We start from the raw sequence: 11599 nt of genomic DNA, 5'->3' as shown, positions 1-11599 counted from the left end.
TGGGAAGAAAGTGTTCCCTGTGAGGGCGGTGAGGCCCTGGCACAGTCTGCCCATAGAAGCTGTGTCTGCCCCATTCCTGGCAGTGCCCATGACCAGGTCAGATGGGGCTTGGAAGAACCTGGTCTAGCAGAAAATGTTCCTTTACCTGTCCCTGACAGGGGCTGGAACGAGATGATCCTTTAGGTCCCTTTCAGCCATTTCATGGCCCCATTAATCCATGGGCCTGGGACCCACTGGCTCCCAGGAATGCAGCGGGGTGTGTTGCCTGGCAACGGGGGTTGTGATGAAGAGGAGCCTGAGCAGCGCAGGATCCAGTCCTGCAAGGGATGAGGGAGGAGGAAGGAGCCTGCTGGCTGCTCATCCTTTTTATCATTGCTTTTGTTCATCGCTTCTATCACTGCTTTTGTTCATCCCTTTTATCATCCCTTTTGTTCATCCCTGACTGACCCAGCTGGGCAAGAAGGCTGTGACCAGCCAGGGACAGAGCGTGTGCAGACATGGCAACATCCCTGGACTCACTCAGCCTCTCCCAGCTCCTGGATGTCTCCATTGGGATGCCCCGCTATGGGGCTGTCCATTTTGCAGCCATGCGAAAGCTGCTGCAGGCCGTGCTGGAGCACCTGGACGTGCAGTACCTGAGCAGCGAGGAGCCGTGGCCGGGACACCTGAGCGGCCCCTCTCTCGCTGATGTGGCTGCTGAAGTGAAAGAAATTAAGAAGGAGATTGAAATCAACAAGAAACACATGTCGGAGGTAGAGGCTGTTCCCAGCCCCGTGGGCACTCCCCCACCAGACAGCCCCTCCCTGCTCCCTCAGACAGCAGTGCTTGGCACTGCCCTCACTGCCCAGGTAGAGGCTGAGCCGCTGGCAGCGGCTCTTTGCTGTCTGGATGGGCTTCAGCGCTCTGGCACTGAGCCGGGCTGGGGCGGGCGGCACCGGGACCTGCTGACCCGGCTGTGCCAGGGGCTGCCCTGCCACGGTGGGGCTCCTTGGGCTGATGCTGCCCTGGACATCACCTCTGATATCCCTGTTTCTTGGACTGTTTCACAGATTCTTGATGAGGCGATTGGTGGGATAAAGGCAGAACTTTCCCACCTCTCAGAGGATATTAGCAAGATGCAGAAGGCACAGGTCTGTGCACACCACTGTGGTGGTGAAGGTCGTGTTGCCCATACTCCTCATCTCTGATATCCCTTTCTCCTACAGACCCGCATGGCAGAGGACATGAAGAAGTTCCAGGAGGTGCAGGACGAGGTGAACAGCTGCAGGGAGCAAGCCGTGGGTCTGAGACAGCAGCCAGCACCCTCGGCTGTGCCAGCAGCCAGCACCCTCCTCCCTGCCAGATGCATGGACAGTGCTGCCTGCAGGGCCCTGCCAGCCTGGCTGAGCCCAGCCCTCAGCTGTGCCCCAGTGCCCTGCAAACCACAGCAGGGTCAAGGCTTTGCAGGTCCTCGTTGAACCTCCCAGAGTCTCACTGCCACCACTCCTCTCTCCTAGGACACGAATCTCATCCAGGATCTCATTGAGGAGATTGACAGGCTTAAGACAGCACAGAACCGCATGGAAGGAGACATAAAGAAGACAAAGGAAGCCCTTCCCTTAGTGAGCTCTTGGGTGGTGCCAGTGGGTGGTGACATCTTTGGGATCCCATGGGGAATTTCAATGTGACTCCAAGAGCAGTGGTTTGGGGTCAGGGGCTCGGGACTCGGGTGGGGGGCCCTGGGTCTGCCCATGCAGCTGAAGGCCCCCACGCTGGGACAACATGATGTCTGTGCCCTGACTCTACCATCACTGACCTTCCCAGATGAAGAAGATGGGAGAGGACCTTAAAAAACTGAGAGAGGATACAGCCAGTTGGAAGGAAGAGACCAGCAAGGAGATGTCTCAGCAAATTGAGTAAGAGGACACAAGTGGGTTTCATAGCCTGGGGGGCTGCAAGGGCACCTGGGGGTCTGGGAGCATCCTGGTTTGCAGGCACAGGACAGTGCCCGAGCAGCCCTGCAGGGGTAACCCTGCCCTTGCTCCCATCTCGCTGGCCAGGGCTGTGCTGCAGGAGACAAAGAGTGAGCTGCAGAAGATGGAGGAGCAGCAGGAGATGAGGAATACCATGCTGGAGCAGCTGGTGACTGAGACAGCCAACAAGCTGAATGAGCAGGTGAGGTCCTGGGGAAGCACTTCCACCACCCACGGGCTTGGTGCAGGAGTCCTGGGGGTGTTCCCAGCCATATTCTCACACTGCCTGGAGCCAGCCAGCATTGTTGATTCCATTAATCTCATCTCCTGAACCAATTCCCTCTGGCCATTCCTGCAGCTGGGCGAAGTACCGGAGCCATCGGGGAGCCAAGAGGAGGAGCAAGAAAAGGAGAGTGGAGACTGCTCTAGTTGTACCTTCAATATCAGACTGTGTTTGGGGGATCTCCTCCAGCGCTGCGAGAAACTCCAGGAGCAGGTGGAATCCCTGGAGTCACGGCATATGGCCATGGGCAAGCTCAAGAGGATAATGAGGAATTGGGGCCAGGTAAGCAGTTGGCAGCATGGGGGGTGGAGGACATCCCCCAGCTGGATGTGCTGCAATGAGAGGCCCAAACTGCCCAAACCGGCCCGCACCAGTCAGCGGCATGGACAGAAATGAAAGCCTTGTTGCAAATGTCCTGTTGTCACTGAGAGCTCGTGGCCACTGGCTGAGTAATGCTGGTCTGCCCCTGTGCAGCAGCCAGACCCCCTCCTGCTCAGGGTGACATTTTTCCGTCCCTGGAGCAGGACCAGGAGCGGTTGCACCACGTGGAGGCCACGGTTGTACAGATACAAGGCAACTGTGAGAAGCTCAGCTTTGCCTCAGGGAGGCTCCAGAAAGACTCTCAACAAAAGCAGAAAGCAATCGAGGTGTGTGGCTGAAACTCCTGTGGTGTCAGAGCATCTCCCAGGCTCTCTTCATGACTCCAGGCAGAGATCACAAAGAATCTGTCTCCATGCAGAGACAGAATGGGGTCTGTTCCAAGTGCCTTTCCTCAAGGGTTTTTTGGGGATGGGAAGCAGGATGTGCTCTCCTGGCCAGGAGGCAGCTCCAACCCTGCTGCGGTGTCATGGGTTCCTTTTTGTGCTGAAAGATGCTGTTCCAGTCTCTGGAGAAGCTGCAGAAGGAGAAAGCAGATGAGCAGGACATGCTGGCAGCGATGGACCTGGTACAGTCTTGGGGGAGCTCTGTGCCAGCCATGGGGTTCCCGGGCAGGGTGACAAATGCCCTTTGTCCCTTGGGGGCTGGGTGGCAGAACTGGCCTGGGGGAGGGAGGATTTCCTGAGCATGAGGCCTCCCTCACCCTTCAGAAGATGGGACCCAGCTCACCGGGGTGATGGGACAAACAGGGCCACAGCACCCAAAAGGGGCATGATGGCCTGGAGGAAGCACTTCTCCCTCTGCCCTCACACCGGCTGGCCCTGCCTGTCCTTCCTCATCCCTCTCCCCACCACTCTCCTGCTGTTCCCCTCTGCTAGAAAGCAGACAGAGCTGCCTTGGGCAGCAAAGTCAATTGCAGCCAGTTTGAAGCGAACATGGAGCGGATGGATGAGAGGATGCAGGAGTTGCAGAGTCAGATTTCAGACCAGGAGCAGCACTGGAACACGGTGCAGCAGCAGTTCAGTGATGCAATGGAAGAGAAGGTGAGGGGTACCTCATCCTCCACCAGGAGAAACTGGCACCTTGGGGACTTGACAGCCTGAGGCAGCATCCCTCTGAGGATCCCCCTCCAGGCTTTCCCTGGAGACCTCCATGCCACATCCTGGGGCAGCTGGCTGAGGCTGTGCTCCTGTTCTCAGCTGGGTCGCAAGGACCTGAAGGCTTTCAGTGACCACATGGAGGAGACCTGGAACAGGAACCTTGAGGAACTGGAGAATAGGTTGTCGCGTGAGAGGGCTGCTGGGATTAAGAAGTGAGTGTGATGGAGATGCTGATGGCTTTGGGGACAGCGATGGCCCCATTCCCTCCAGCTGTCCCACCCACTGCCCATGTGGGACCAATTTAGCTGCTAAATGAACCCCAGGGATGCTGATGAAGCAGCTGCACCTTCTCCTTCCACCAGCAGCAGGTTCCACATAGGAAAGGAGGCACGAGGAGGGGGCACCTGCAGGATGCAGCTCTCCCAAAGCAAAATGGGAGTGTGGGTGCAATGGCTCCCAGAAGCCAGGGAGGGAGATGGCAACTGCTCCTGCTGGGCAGCGTGTGACACGCAGTGTCCCAGAGCTGGGCCCGTGCCCTGCCCTCCTGGCCAGGCACAGGGTGACTTTGGTGCCAGACAGGGGCTGAAAGCGGTGCAAGGGCTGCTTGGGATGGTGACGTGGGCGCCTGTGCCCTTCCCCTGGCATCAGCCAGCGGATTGGGGATGGGGACAAACAGGCTCCACAGCCCAGGGCTCCACAGCCCAGCATCACCTGCAAACACCGTGACTCTGTGCAGGGACGTGCCCGGCACGTGGCTGTGCCAGCCAGCTGCTGCCTGTGTGCGGGCAGGGCTGTGGCCCCAGGAGCTCACCCAGCCCTCTGCTCTCACCCTCCTCAGGCAGCTGCCGGTCCCTTTCACCTGCCTGTCCTGTGACCGCATGCTCACCATGCACGTTCCTGGCCAGTGAGTAGCACAGTGCACTGGGGGCACTGGGGCTGTGACGGGGGCAGATGGGGCCAGCACTGACCCTCTGCGCTGGCCACAGGGCTGAGAGGGGCTGCTTGGCAGCCTCTGATGTGGGGAGCCCCTCTGCAGCCCTGCCCATCAGCAGGGGACCTGGGGACTCATCCCAAGGGCTGCAGGCAGCGGGATGCCATGGGCTACAATCCTGTGGCTTTGGGGCTGCTGCCTCAAGCAGGAACGGCTTGTTTGTCCCCTGTCACACACCTGTCACTCCTGCCCTCCCCAGGTGCCCCGAGACACTCCCCTACTTGCAGCCGCTGCCCCCCAGCAAGGAGCCAGCGCACAGCCAAAGGTAGGGGCTTGGAGGACACATCCCTGGCTCCTGGGCTGCAGGGCGGCCTCGCCAGGGCTCCTCCCTGGGCCAGGACAGCGGAGACTGCAGAGCAGAGGGCACCTGTGGAAAGCCAGTGCTTGCCCCAGGTCTGGGGGCTTTTGCAGCCCCCGCCTTGCACTGCCCTGTCTGGCCCACGTCTCTGTCCCAAGGTTGCTGACAGCACATCTGAAGAGCTGTGTCTGATTTCATTCTGAGCTCAGGCTTGGTGAGGACGTGTGGGCCTCCTGTGAAAGGAGCCCCCAAAACCAAGCCCTGCAGCTGGGACAGCTCACCTCCTGCCCGCTGCAGTCCTGTGCACAGGGACCTGCCGTGGCCATGGCCAGCACACCTGGCCCTGGGGAAAGAGCCAGCACATCCAGCCTGGTGGGATGGGCTTGGGTCTCCTGCAGCAGGAGGACAGGAGCTGGCAGGGACATGTCCCTGCAGGCAGCACCACCAGCCCCCTCCCTGGCACAGCAGGGTGAAGCTAGAGATGCCACAGGGCTGGGCTCTGACGATCCTCTGCCCCATCCCACAGGAAACCGGTCCATGGCAGTGTCTCCCGTGTGTCACAGAGCTCCGGGGACCACCAGAGCAGCATGTCCACCCTGCAGCACATCAATGCTTCCCTACAGAGAACTGGGCAGCCACCAGTCTTCTTGACAATCCCCAGCAAGGTAGGGATGATGAAGGTGGGGACACAGAAGTGTGACTGAGGCTCGATGGCATTGCTGAGTATCCAGGGGGAATGTGTGCATTAAGCCCCCAGCAGAGCTGGGTTGGGAGGATTATTGGGGGATGCTGAATTGGGCCCCACCTTGCAGCCAGCTGCTTTCTCCTCCTCAGCTCAGACTGACGCAGCTGCTGGACAGTATTGGACACATCTCGAGGGGCCATGACGACCAGCATCCCGTGGTGATCGGGACACAGTGTGAGTCAGGTGTGGGCCTGTCATGGCATGGGATGTCAGAGGGGAGACGAAGCTGGCTGTCTGCTGGGTATGGCGTAGGGTTTGAGTAGGGCTCTGTGAGCAGAGCTGGCCAGGTTGGGATGGGGGTTTGGGCTCAGGATTGGGTTGGAAGGGACAAACAGAATGGAGCAGAAGGACTGGCACATGGGACAGCCGAGCTTGGATTTCTGATGGTCTCTGGCCGGGCATGTGACACTCCTGCTGGCTCCATTCTGGCTGGGCAGACTTGCTCCAGCCAGGGGCTGTCCCTGGAAGGGGGGACTCACCCTGGCCTCTCAACCCGCAGGCCCTGCCGCCTCACGGGATCAGCAGCCAGGCACAGCCCCCCGACACATCTCCTGGGCACCAGTGCTTGTCCAGACACTGCAGCCCCGCCGGGCATCAACAGCCCCCACCCAGGACTCAGCGCCCAGTGCTCCATCTGCCACATCTTCTCAGAAGTGAGACAAGTCTGTGACAGCGGCCACCACAAACACGACTTTAGAGTTGCATTAAGTTAATAAAAAACCTTCATATTACAGGAACAGCCTTGCCTCACCAGCCTCTCTCTCCCCCGCGCTCCCTGATGCTCCTTAAGCTCCTTCCCGGCTCCTGTGGCTCTGCCACCACGGGGAGCAGATCCCTGGGGCCGATCCTGCCCAGGGCCAGCGAGGTCATCCCGGGCAGGAGCAGCTCCATGGCGAGGGAACACGGGGAACATGGGGGCACGGGGAACACGGGGGGACAGACGCCAGGCACCACATCGCAGTGTCCATATTCCCACAGAGCCGCGACGTGGGGCTGGGACGGACCCGAGCGTAGAGAAAAGTCTGTGCTGCGATGAGAGAAAGGCCACTGCAGGTGCGTGGGAAAATTCACAACGCCCCAAGTTTATTTGGTTTATGCCCAAAAGGGAGACTGAGTTGTCCTGTAACTTTATTCAAATGAAGTGAGAGGCCATGGGGCCGTTCCCTTGAGGACTCTCAAATTGTTGGGGGATGCAATCACCTTTTACTCCTCGTTTTCCAGACGCATCACTCTTCTTCCTTTCCTCACTGGCTGAGGTACTCGTACAGACTTCCCAAATTGCCTGCTCTGTGTTCCACTCGACTATGCACTCTCCCCCTCTCCCCTTTTCTTTTTCTTTATATAACAAAACCTATTCATATTAAATATTTGTTTGTTTTCTCTAAATTAAGTAATTTAACACAGCCTTGGCTGAGGTAAAGTCCGTATCAATTAGTAACACTTTACAGAACTGATAATTTCTCCCACTACTTCCCTGTCTTCTACATTGCTGGCTCTACCAGCAGATTCACACAGTCTTTGTAGAGACACGGTCATCTTCTACCTTTCACAGGGATGCTCCTCACAGTGCTGTTTGGCTGTAGAACCTTGCTGAAAGCGTTGCAAATTATGCAAAAGTGGCAGTGTGTAACAGTCACTGGAACCTTGAGAGCTCAATAAGGACGAAAGGCGGCCCAAGGCAGGTGTAGGGCTCTCCGGCCACCTAAAGGAGAATACATATACCCCTGGCTGATAAATGCTTATACATCTTGGGACACGCAGGATCGGCCCCAGGCCGCGGCCACGCCGGCGCTGCCTGGCTGCCAAGCAGCTCTGCAGGGCGGCGCGGAGAGGCAGCGCTGGGCACGGGGCTCTGCCAGCCCCGAGGGACCAAACCCGCGGGGCCAGCCCCTGGTGCCGCCCCTCCAGGGAGGAAGAGGAGGAGGACGCTGACCCTGGAGCTTGGAAGAATCTCGCGGTGCAGAGGCACAGGGACAGCTGCCCTTGGGGGCTGGGGGTCGGGGCCAGCCCTCGGGCACGGCTGCAAGCGGCTCCCGAGCCGGCGTCAGGGCCGCCCGTCAGGATTGCAGCCGGCAGCGAGAGCGGCAGCAGCAGCCAGGCATTCCAGCCGGGCACCATGGGGATGTGCCCGTGGCTTCCCAGCCCGTCAGGGCCGCGGCCTCCGCGGTGCTGTCCCTGCTTCCACAGGCGGCCCCGGCCCCTCAGAGCTGCCCTGCAGGCGCCCCGGGAGCAGCAGCAGCCTCAGGGCCGGGCCCTGGCCCCAGGGATCTGCTCCCCGTGGTGGCAGAGCAACAGGAGCCGGGAAGGAGCTTAAGGAGCATCAGGGAGCGCGGGGGAGAGAGAGGCTGGTGAGGCAAGGCTGTGCCTGTAATATAAAGGTTTTTTATTAACTTAATGCAACTCTAAAGTCGTGTTTGCGGTGGCCGCTGTCACAGACTTGTCTCACTTCTGAGAAGGTGTGGCAGATGGAGCACTGGGCGCTGAGTCCTGGGTGGGGGCTGTTGATGCCCGGCGGGGCTGCAGTGTCTGGACAAGCACTGGTGCCCAGGAGATGTGTCGGGGGGCTGTGCCTGGCTGCTGATCCCGTGAGGCGGCAGGGCCTGCGGGTTGAGAGGCCAGGGTGAGTCCCCCCTTCCAGGGACAGCCCCTGGCTGGAGCAAGTCTGCCCAGCCAGAATGGAGCCAGCAGGAGTGTCACATGCCCACCCAGAGCCCCCCAGGGACTAAGTGCTGTCCCCACCCACCAGCACTCAAACTCTTGTCCCACACAGAACCATGGCCATTGCCACACCTTACTCCACCTCCAGACTCAGTTTCCGCATGTGCCATTCGATCTGCTTGGTTCTGCCTCTGTCCCTTCCTTCCTTCCTTGTTTCCCCAGAATCAAAATATCTGTGCCACATTGCCCAGCTCTGCCTACAGAGCGCCACTCATCCCCCAGTCTGTACCCAGCAGACAATCAATCTGCTCTCCTCCTTTACCACCATGCCACGACAGGGCCGTACCTGACTCATCCTGTGTCACCACGGGATGCTGGTCGTCATGGCCCCTCGAGATTGGTCCACTGCTGTCCAGCAGCTGGGTCACTCTGGACTGAGGAAGAGAGAGCAGCCGGCTGCAAGGTGGGGCCCAATTCAGCATCCCCCAATAATCCTCCCAACCCAACTCTGCCTGGGGACTTAATGCACAGATTCCCCCTGGATACTCAGCAATGCCATCGAGCCTCAGTCACACTTCTGTGTCCCCAACTTCATCATCCCTACCTTGATGGAGACTGTCAGGAGAGCCTGCAGCTCTGCACTTGTATGTGGTGAAGCGTTGATCTGCGGCATCGTGGAGCTGCTCTGGTGGTCCCCGGAGCTCTGCGACACACGGGAGACACTGCCATGGACCGGTTTCCTGTGGGATGGGGCAGAGGATCGTCAGAGCCCAGCCCTGTGGCATCTCTGGCTTCACCCTGCAGTGCCAGGGAGGGGGCTGGTGGTGCTGCCTGCAGGGACAGGTCCCTGCCAGCTCCTGTCCTCCTGCTGCAGGAGACCCAAGCCCATCCCACCAGGCTGGATGTGCTGGCTCTTTCCCCAGGGCCAGGTGTGCTGGCCATGGCCATGGCAGGTCCCTGTGCACAGGACTGCAGCGGGCAGGAGCTGAGCTGTCCCAGCTGCAGGGCTTGGTTTTGGGGGCTCCTTTCACAGGAGGCCCACACGTCCTCACCAAGCCTGAGCTCAGAATGAAATCAGACACAGCTCTTCAGATGTGCTGTCAGCAACCTTGGGACAGAGACGTGGGCCAGACAGGGCAGTGCAAGGCAGGGGCTGCAAAAGCCCCCAGACCTGGGGCAAGCACTGGCCCTCCACAGGTGCCCTCTGCTCTGGAGTCTCCTCTGTCCTGGCCCAGGGAGGAGCCCTGGCGAGGCCGCGCTGCAGCCCAGGAGCCAGGGATGTGTCCTCCAAGCCCCTACCTTTGGCTGTGCGCTGGCTCCTTGCTGGGGGGCAGCGGCTGCAAATAGGGGAGTGTCTCGGGGTACCTGGGGAGGGCAGGAGTGACAGGTGTGTGACAGGGGACAAACAAGCCGTTCCTGTTTGAGGCAGCAGCCCCAAAGCCATAGGATTGTAGCCCGTGGCATCCCGCTGCCTGCAGCCCTTGGGATGAGTCCCCAGGTCCCCTGCTGATGGGCAGGGCTGCAGAGGGGCTCCCCACATCAGAGGCTGCCAAGCAGCCCCTCTCAGCCCTGTGGCCAGCACAGAGGGTCAGTGCTGGCCCCATCTGCCCCCGTCACAGCCCCAGTGCCCCCAGTGCACTGTGCTACTCACTGGCCAGGAACGTGCATGGTGAGCATGCGGTCACAGGACAGGCAGGTGAAAGGGACCGGCAGCTGCCTGAGGAGGGTGAGAGCAGAGGGCTGGGTGAGCTCCTGGGGCCACAGCCCTGCCCGCACACAGGCAGCAGCTGGCTGGCACAGCCACGTGCCGGGCACGTCCCTGCACAGAGTCACGGTGTTTGCAGGTGATGCTGGGCTGTGGAGCCCTGGGCTGTGGAGCCCTGGGCTGTGGAGCCTGTTTGTCCCCATCCCCAATCCGCTGGCTGATGCCAGGGGAAGGGCACAGGCGCCCACGTCCCCATCCCAAGCAGCCCTTGCACCGCTTTCAGCCCCTGTCTGGCACCAAAGTCGCCCTGTGCCTGGCCAGGAGGGCAGGGCACGGCCCAGCTCTGGGACACTGCGTGTCACACGCTGCCCAGCAGGAGCAGTTGCCATCTCCCTCCCTGGCTTCTGGGAGCCATTGCACCCACACTCCCATTTTGCTTTGGGAGAGCTGCATCCTGCAGGTGCCCCCTCCTCATGCCTCCTTTCCAGTGTGGAACCTGCTGCTGGTGGAAGGAGAAGGTGCAGCTGCTTCATCAGCATCCCTGGGGTTCATTTAGCAGCTAAATTGGTCCCACATGGGCAGTGGGTGGGACAGCTGGAGGAATGGGGCCATCGCTGTCCCCAAAGCCATCAGCATCTCCATAACACTCACTTCTTAATCCCAGCACCAGTGTCACCCAGCAGCCTCTTCTCAAGATTCTCAATATTTCTGATCCAGGAGTCATCCAGGCGCCTACGGAAAGCCTTCAGCTCCTGGCGATCCAGCTGAGAACAGGAGCACAGCCTCAGCCAGCTGCCCCAGGATGTGACATGGAGGTCTCCAGGGAAAGCCTGGAGGGGGATCCTCAGAGGGATGCTGCCTCAGGCTGTCAAGTCCCCAAGGTGCCAGTTTCTCCTGGTGGAGGATGAGGTACCCCTCACCTTCTCTTCCATTGCATCACTGAACTGCTGCTGCACCGTGTTCCAGTGTTGCTTCAGGTCTGAAATCTGACTCTGCAACTCCTGCATCCTCTCATCCACTTGCTCCATGCTATCCTCAAACTGGCTGCAATCGACTTTGCTGCCCAAGGCAGCTCTGTCTGCTTTCTAGCAGAGGGGAACAGCAGGAGAGCGGTGGGGAGAGGGATGAGGAAGGACAGGCAGGGCCAGCCCGTGTGAGGGCAGAGGGAGAAGTGCTTCCTCCAGGCCATCATGCCCCTTTTGGGTGCTGTGGCCCTGTTTATCCCATCACCCCGGTGAGCTGGGTCCCATCTTCTGAAGGGTGAGGGAGGCCTCACGCTCAGGAAATCCTCCCTCCCCCAGGCCAGTCCTGCCACCCAGCCCCCAAGGGACAAAGGGCATTTGTCACCCTGCCCGGGAACCCCATGGCTGGCACAGAGCTCCCCCAAGACTGTACCAGGTCCATCGCTGCCAGCATGTCCTGCTCATCTGCTTTCTCCTTCTGCAGCTTCTCCAGAGACTGGAACAGCATCTTTCAGCACAAAAAGGAA

At 59.8% G+C, this 11599-nt stretch overlaps 1 long non-coding RNA gene across 1 annotated transcript; it reads right to left on the bottom strand.

Moving 5' to 3' along the window:
- Window positions 1-8194: 8194 nt before the first annotated feature.
- On the bottom strand, window positions 8195-9067 carry LOC120761171 (uncharacterized). Its single transcript, XR_005703572.2, has 3 exons — window positions 9010-9067; window positions 8752-8839; window positions 8195-8347 (listed from the first exon to the last, which is right to left on the bottom strand). It is a non-coding gene; the product is annotated as an uncharacterized LOC120761171 (long non-coding RNA).
- Window positions 9068-11599: the final 2532 nt, after the last annotated feature.

Source organism: Hirundo rustica, chromosome 19 (genome assembly GCF_015227805.2).
Source record: "Hirundo rustica isolate bHirRus1 chromosome 19, bHirRus1.pri.v3, whole genome shotgun sequence".
NCBI classification, from domain to species: Eukaryota; Metazoa; Chordata; class Aves; order Passeriformes; family Hirundinidae; genus Hirundo; species Hirundo rustica.
This window is presented reverse-complemented; position numbering and strand designations above follow the sequence as displayed.